Below are 8655 nucleotides of genomic sequence, written 5' to 3'. Positions count from 1 at the left end.
CTAGGTTCATCAGAGATATTGGTCTGAAATTTTCTTTGCTTGATGGGTCTTTGTCTGGTTTTGGTATTAGGGTGATACTGGCGACATAGAATGAGTATGGGAGGGTTCCCTCCTTTTCTATTTCTTGGAATAATTTGAGGAGGATTGATGTTAGTTCTTCCTGAAGGTCTGGTAGAACTCAACTGAGAATCCATCTGGGCCTGGGCTTTTCTTTCTTGGTATGCTTTTGATGGTGTCTTCAATTTCATTGCTTGAAGTTGATCTATTTTCTATGTCCTCCTGATTCAATTTGAGTAGGTCATATGTCTCTAGAAATGAGCTGATGTATTCAAGATTTTCCATTTTATTAGAGAATACATTTTCAAAATAGGTTCCAATTATCATCTGTATTTCAGTAGTGTCCATTGTGATATTTCCTTTTTTATCATGAATTTTGGTAATTTGAGTTTTGTATCTCTCAATGTTAGCTTGGCTAAGGGTTTATCAATTTTATTGTTTTTTTTTCCAAAGAACCAACTTTTTGTTTTGTTGATATTTTGGATTGTTTCTTTTGTTTCAATTTCATTGATTTCAGCTCTGATTTTAATTATTCCCTGTCTTCTACTGCTTTTTCTATTGATTTTATTTTATTTTTTTTCTAAGACTCTGATATATAATGTTAGGTTATTTATTTGTTGACTTTCTATTCGTTTAACCAATAAACTCAATGCAATGAACATTCCTCTTAGCACTGCCTTCATAGTGTCCCAGAGATTTTGATGTGTTATTGCTATTCTCCCGTACACCCAAGTGGCTTTTTATTTCATTCCTGATTTCTTCTGCTACCCACTCATCATTCAATAGTGTATTATTTAGTCTCCAGGTGTTGGAGTAGTTTCTTTTGTTTTTTTAGATGGACACAATACCTCTATTTTATTTACTTACTTTTTAGTTGTAAGTGGACACAATATCTATTTCATTTTTATGTGGTGCTGAGGATTGAACCCAGTGCCTCATACATATTAGGAGAGAACTTTACCGCTGAGCCACAACACCAGCCCCTATTTACTTATTTTTATAAATTTGTTTTTGTTAATCTAATTTGTTATACATGACAGCAGAATGCATTTCAATTCATAGAGCACAATTTTTCATGTCTCTGGTTGTAGAGTCAACCATACATGTCTTCATACATGTACTTAGGGTAATGATGTCCATCTCATTTCACTGAATTTCCTACCCCCTGGAGTAGTTTCTATTTTTAGTTCCATCATTGATTTCTAATATCATTCCATTAAGATCTGATAAGATGCAAGGTATCATCTCTATTTTTTTTTGTATCTGTTAAGAGTTGCTTTGTGGTTTGTTTTAGAGAAGGATCCGTGTGGTACTGAAAAGAAAGTGTATTAAGTCATTGATGGAAGAAATATTCTATTTATGTCTGTTATATCTAAATTATTAATTGTATTTAGTTCTATAAATTTTTATTTTGATTTTGTTGGAGGACCTATCCAGGCACGTTAAAGTTACCCAGTATAATTGTGTTGAGGTCTATTTGCTTCTTGAAATTGAGAAGGGTTTGTTTGATGTATGTAGATGGTCCATTGTTTGGGGCATAAATATTTAGGATTATTATGTCTTATTGATGTATAATTCCCTTAAGTAGTATGTCCTTCTTTGTTCTGATTAACTTTGGCTTGAATGCTACTATATCTGACATGAGGCTAGAAACCCTTGCTTGTTTACAAGATCCACGTGAATGATATGTTTTTTTCTCAGCCTTTTACCTTCGCTTTGTGGATGTTTTTGCCACGAGGCTAGTCTCTCGGAGACAGCATATTGTTGGGTCTTGTTTTTTTTATCCAATTTGCCAGTCTATTTCTTTTGATTGATGAGTGAAGGGCACTTACATTCAATATTATTTTTTTTATATTTACTTTTTAGTTGTAGTTGAACACAATACCTTTATTTTATCCATTTATTTTTATGTGGTGCTGAGGATTGAACCCAGGGTCTTGCATGTGCGAGACGAGCGCTCTACTGCTGAGCCACAACCCCAGCCACAGCTGCAAAATGTTTCCTTCCTTTGTCCTCTGCATGCTGCCTGGAGGGATGGTGGCTTCTCTCCCATACAAGGACATTGTGCAGTGTGCCTTTGAGTTTAGTCAGGCAATGTCCTTGATCTCTAAATGCTTCATACCCAGACACACCTCAGGTCTCCTAAGAATGCAGGTTCCTTTAATTCCCTTATTCCTCCACTTTGCTCTTGGAGGGACCACTGTGGCTGGTGCTTCTGGCCCGGCTGTGGCAGCAGCTGTGCTGCTGGGGATTTCTTTCTTATTTTATTATATCCAACTTCCAGAGTCCCAGATCTGCTTTGAATGCCCAGTTTTAAATTTCAATAAAGTCCTCCCCCCCTTTTTTTGTTCACCCACTTTATTGAGAAGCTGCCTGTCTGCTTTCTTGGTTTTGCACCATAAAGCAGCCAGGAAAGTGGCCTCCTATATATTCTGCCATCTTGAAACCCTCTCGTTTCATATTTTTGCCAGTGAAATACCTAGGATAAATTCCTGGAAATTGGGATAGCTATTACTCTCTGCAGGTGTTTCAGTGAGACATTTTTTTTGGAGCTGTGATCAAAAGACCTGACAAGAAAACAGAGGGGTAAAAAGTTTATTTGGGGTTCACATTTTCAGAGATCTCATAGACAGCAGACTCCAGCAGACTTGGCCTGAAGTGAGGCAAAACAGCTTGGCAGAAGGGCATGGAGGAGGGAAGCAGCTCAGACCTGGCATCAGGAAGCAGAGAGAGCCCTGCTCACCAGGAACAAGATATGAATCCAAAGGCCTGCCCCCAAGGATCTACTCCTCCAGCCACACTCTCCCTGCCTGTGGTTACCACCCAGTCAATCCATGCCTCAGTCTCCTGAGCTGCTCGGATGACAGGTGTGCACCTCCATTCTCAGCTCAGCGTATGTCCTTCTCCAGTTTCTGAGCTGTGTCCTCTGCCTGTCTTCGAGCTGATCAGTGAGTATAAATTGAATCTCAGGAATCCTTTCAGCAATGGAACACTTAATGTGATTAATGTGAGATTAATACTGGTTAGCTAGGGGTTTATCTAATTATTTGTTTTTGTTTTTTTTCCTGAAGAGGATTTTAGAAACAGATTTATTGGTTGTGCTCTTAAAATTTCCCCCCATAGGGCAGGGGATGTAGCTTAGTGGAGAGAACTTAATTAGCATGTGCGAGGCTCTGGATTTCATCCCAGCACTGCCAAAACAAGGGCAGAATATTTCTCCAACTTGTTTTCTGCTTTTATATTTATTAATTCCCTTTATTTTCCTTTCGTTGTTTGGTTATCCCTTTTACTGTATCCAGATGCTTAATTAATTTATTATACTTGTTTCTTTATTATCTATATAAGTATTTAGCACTAGAATTTTGATCTGTGCACTACTTTATATGCTATATGTCTGATATGTAATGTTTTCATTATTATACATTCCAGAAATAATTAAATGGCCATTAGTACTTGCCCTTTTTGATCCAACACTGTTAAAGAGTTGAAATATTTTCAGGAAGAAGGATTTTTTGTTTGATGATTTCATTAATTTCTAGTTTTATTACATTGTGATCAGAGAATGTTGTATTAATTGTGTTTTTGGAATTTACGAAAAATTCCTTTGTTGTATAGGTATGGCCAAGAGGTTTCACAGAAGCTTGATAGGAAGATGCATTTTCTATGGCCAGGCACACAGTATGGCTTTATCTAATATGTTGCTTGGGTATTTTATGGCCTCACTTTTTTTGCTCACTTTGTCTGAGTATTGAATTAAAGTATCCTCTTGTTGATGTGTTTCTATTTCTTTTTTCTTTGATAATTTTTACACTTAATGAAAGTTGTTATTATTTAATGTATATTTGTAATTGTTACATTGTTATGGTTTGCAAAGAGGTGTCCTTCCAAAGTTTCTGTGTTATAGCTGGTGCAGTGGTGTAATCCCAGCAATTTGGGAGGCTGAGATAGAAGGATTGCAAGTTTGAGGCCAGCCTCAGCAATTTAGGAAGGCCCTCAGCAATTTAGTAAAACTCTGTCTCAATATATAAAACAAAAACCAAAAAGTTCCTGTTTTGGCACAGGAGGTTAAATGATCAGATTATGGAGCTGTAATCTAATCAGTGAATTAATTCACTTGATAGATTAATAATATGAATGGACTAACTGGGGGAGTAAGCGTAGGCAGTGGGGCATGGCTGGAGGAGGTGGGTCACTAGGGGCTGCCCTGGGAGGGTTCATCTTCCCTAGGGCCACTCCCCTTTTTCTCTCTGTTTCCTGGATGCTATGAAGTGAGTTTTCTTCTGCTACAACCTTATGTCACCATGTTCTGCCTCACCACTGGTCTAGGACAACGGAGTTAGCTGACCATGGATTGAGCCTCTGAAATCAGGAGCCAAAATAAAACTTCCCTCTTCTAAGTTATTCTTTTTTTTTTTTTTTTTTGTACCAGGGATTGAACTCAGGGGCACTCAACCACTGAACCACATCCCCAGACCTATTTTGTATTTTACTTAGAGACAGGGTCTCACGAGTTGCTTAATGCCTTGTTTTTGCTGAGGCTGGCTTTGAACTCATGATTCTCCTGCCTCAGCCTCCTGAGCTGCTGGGAGTGCGCCACCCTGACTGGCTCTAAATGGTTTTTATTGGGTATGTCTGTCACAGCAGCAAAATGTCAACACACACAAGTTCAAGGTTATTCTAATGATATGAGTTGAACTCGTTTTTTATGTTTAATGTTTTAAAACTGATTTCTAGTTTGTCTAATGTGATCAAAGGTCTTTTTTTTTGTATCTGTCTAGTATACATTTGCTAAACCTTTTTCATCTTCTAGTTTACAATCTTTCTGAATCACTTTGTTTAAAGGGTGTCTTTCATGTACAGCATAGAAAGTGTTTGGTTTTATGAAAAGAAAATATTGTCTTTTATAAGTTGAAGGATATGTGCCACAATAAGGGTGAACCCTAAAAACATCATGCTAAGTGAAAGAAGCCAGACACAAATGCTCCTATATTATATGAAATTTCTGGAATAGCAAACCCATATAGACAGGAAACAGGTTGTTGGTTCACTAGGGTTGAAAGTGCACAGGGAAAATGGGGCATGACTATTAGTGAGTATGAGGTTTCTTTTCTTTCTTTCTTTTTTTTTTTTTGGTGGTGCTGGGGATTGAATCCAAGACCTTGTGCATGGGAGGCAAGCACTCTACCAACTGAGCTCTATCCCCAGCCCTGGGGTTTCTTTTTGGGGTGATGAAAACATTCTAAAATTAGTGGGTATTATCTCACTACTGTGAGTATACACACTCTGTGAATGTACAAAAAAATCACTGAATTGTACACTTCAGATGGGTAAATTTTTGAACCTGTGCTGCTGGCACTGCTGTCATCATTTAGACTGCACTTAATTCCTTGGCACCCAGTTCTCTCAGCCCACCGTTGCATCTGAGGCAGGCTTGGATCTTGCCAGGAAGATGTCTGATGGATTTTCTATGGCAAGTGTTCTACCTCAACACTCCCCTGCTGGAGCCTCTGCTGTGAGCAATAGAAAACCTGGCCAACTTCCTCAAGGCTGGATAAGATTCCAAACCATGGAACAATCCAACTGTTTCGCCTTCAGTGCCATCTGGATTCCCGCCCAATGCAACCCACTGTGCCTCTTGCAACTGTGCTTCTTGCTGCACTAGCAGGACAGCTTCCCTCTGTGCCTCCTGCTGGACTACCTCTGGGACCCATAGCACCCTTTTCCTCTTTCTGGACCAGCATTACCCCACCTGATGGTCCCTAATCAGCTCCAACATAAATAGGCCCTGACCAACTATGCGTTTTCCAGAGTTTCCCAGACCATATGGTGCTGTGACACAGATCCAGCTATAACTGGTCTTTTAGGTCCCTGGACATCTGTATTTCTGAACCATGGGCATCTGGAATAAGAGGGCAGAATCTTAGTCTTAATATTCCATATGTACCACCAGGGCAATATCCTGTTCATCCTCTTCCCAAACACCAGGGCAGCAGTACCTATCTCAATGAAGTTCTGTCCCATCTGGAGCCTGAGGACAATGATCACCATGTACTGCCACGTACAAGATCATATCCCATATCAAGTCTCCATCTCACAATTCTTCTCATGTTCCCTTGAGAATCTTCCACCTGGTGGTCCCATTCTTACCATTAACAATGAAAAGATGTCAATTTGCTTTTCAAAGTGTGGCATATATACTTCTGAATGCACACAGAAAATTTGCTGGTTTGGGGCTGGGGAGTGTAATTCAGCTGTAGAATGCTTACCTAGCATGTGCAAGGGTCTGGGTTCATATCTTAGCACCCCTCCCCCAAAACTGCCAGTTTTCTCCTTCTTCCTCTTTGGTTTTAGTATTAGAGGGCATTTATGAAAGAATAAGTCTTGCACCTTTCAGAATAGATGTGTGCCTCTTGAACAGCATGTATATTTGGAACAATCAGATAAAAAATGCAATCATTCAAATGTGATTTTTATTTGCATTTCATAGAAAGCTAATGGGAGTATTTTAGTTATATACTTTACAAATTTTTATCCTTGGTAGATTTTGTTTATGAAACCACTTAATTTCTAAGGTGATATGGATTATGGTTAGAATCTGCAACTTAATTGGCAAGCTATTTCAAGGTTTTTTTTTTTTTTTTTGGATACTGGGTATTGAACTCAGAGTAGCTTTACCATTGAGCTACATCCTTTTGAGACAGGCTCTTGCTAAGTTATAGAGGTTGACCTCAAACTTGTAATCCTCCTGATTTAGGTTCCTGAGTTGCTGGGATTACAGATGTGCACCCATTTCAATATTTTTATAATTACTGTTTCCCTAATAAACATACTTGAAAAATTAGTTGCTATAATTTAAACAAATGATTACTTTATAGGATAAATAAATGTGATCTTCTTGAAGTTATATTTTGTGTACATTTTAAAAACTGCCATTTAATGTTAACTGTTCATTAGTGTTAATTTAAATTCTTGAGTTTTAAAGAAAACTTTTCTTTTTGAGTTTTACCTTATTTTTAGCCATATGGGTCACAAAGCTCTAAAACCTACTATTTGTGGTAACATTAAAATAAAAACCCAGGCCAGGACATATATAAATCATGGCTGTCCTACATTGGAATATGTTGCTCACTTTGCCTTTTAGGGGCAATATCTCATGGAATAGTCATGATTACTTAATGGCAACAATCAGCATCTGCTCTTCAGTAAAAGCATCAACAGTGCCTTCATCCAGGAAAACATCTAGAGGAAAACCTCTCATAGCATTGTACCCTTAAATTGTTTCAGTAATAAATCCACTTTAAAAAAATCAGTTTCTTACAAGTTAACTTGACTTCCAATGCATGTTTATAAAGTTTTTTTGGTAGTTTTTCTTAAAATTGTGATTTAATAAACTTTTAATGACAAATTTAATGTCTATAATTGTCTTTGAATTGTGAGCTAAACTGCTTAAAACATGACTTGAGACATATATTTGTATAATGAACAGCAGGCAATCTGTTTGAGATGTTAGGTTTTATCACTCTGTTGTATTTGTAAACAAAGACAAATGTTGCTTTAAAAAGTGAGTATAATTGGAATAGGTCATGGATGTGGTATTTCATATTTTTTAAAAACAAACTTGTTTGTTATTATATTATACTCTAAAACTTTAAAAAATTATTTTATAAATTTATTTAATAAATTATTAAGTTCTTTCTTCCTTTTCTTCTTCTCTCTACTTTCTCCTTTCCTTTTCTTGGTTAAATATTCAGTCCAAGGCCATTAAGAGGATCAATATGGGGCTGGGGTTGTGGCTCAGCGGTAGAGTGCCTGCCTAGCATGTGCGGGGCCCTGGATTCAAATCTCAGCACCACATAAAAATAAATGAATAAAGGCATTGTGTCCAGCTATATATATATAAAGAGGATCAATAAGCTAGGCCTCCATGGCCATTCTGAAGTCCTTACTGCTCTCACCCCACATGGACAACCTCCTCAATCCCCTCTCTTTGTCCCGCCAATATAAGCCTTCCCTGGTGGTTCCTCTGCTACTCCTATGGTGCCCAGGCCTAGGATAGTGGAGGGTATCCACATGGTGGGGGGTTGTGGTGGGCAATAGGATGATTACTCAGATAAATAAAGATAATAGTATAACCAGGAATGTCATGGTCAGAGAGGAGATATGCTAATGGAAAGGGAGAAAGCAAAAATGAACCCTGTGATGCTGATACGGAATTAAGAGATACTGGTGTGAACTCATGGTTGTCAATATGTAGCCATATAGATTTAAGTGTGGTGTGTGTGTGTGTGTGTGTGTGTGTGTGTGTGTGTAAAACCTAACAGCAAAGAGCCCATCCAGCACCAGATCTTTTGTTTCTTAATATCATTCTCTACTAAAAGGACTTCTATGCAATGGATGATTCAAGGTTAGGGAAGGGAGCACCCAAAATAAAGCTAGAACATCTTCTTGTGCCAGAAAATTAGAAACTGCTCAGTTATGGGTCCATGTTAAAAATAAATAGAAATTAACTTAAAGGGACTCTCACTAGTCAAATCTGGGTCAATCTGAGCCTCAAAATAATGGCCTACTGAATCAAATAGAAATCCATGAGTCCACATT

At 37.9% G+C, this 8655-nt stretch overlaps 1 pseudogene; it reads left to right on the top strand.

Annotated features, from left to right (window-relative positions):
- Positions 1 to 5506: 5506 nt before the first annotated feature.
- Positions 5507 to 6174, top strand: LOC144254974 (MAPK-interacting and spindle-stabilizing protein-like; annotated as a pseudogene).
- Positions 6175 to 8655: the final 2481 nt, after the last annotated feature.

This window comes from Urocitellus parryii, chromosome 5 (genome assembly GCF_045843805.1).
Source record: "Urocitellus parryii isolate mUroPar1 chromosome 5, mUroPar1.hap1, whole genome shotgun sequence".
NCBI classification, from domain to species: domain Eukaryota; kingdom Metazoa; phylum Chordata; class Mammalia; order Rodentia; family Sciuridae; genus Urocitellus; species Urocitellus parryii.
Note: the sequence above shows the minus strand (reverse complement) of the source record. Positions and strands in the feature narration are given on the sequence as shown.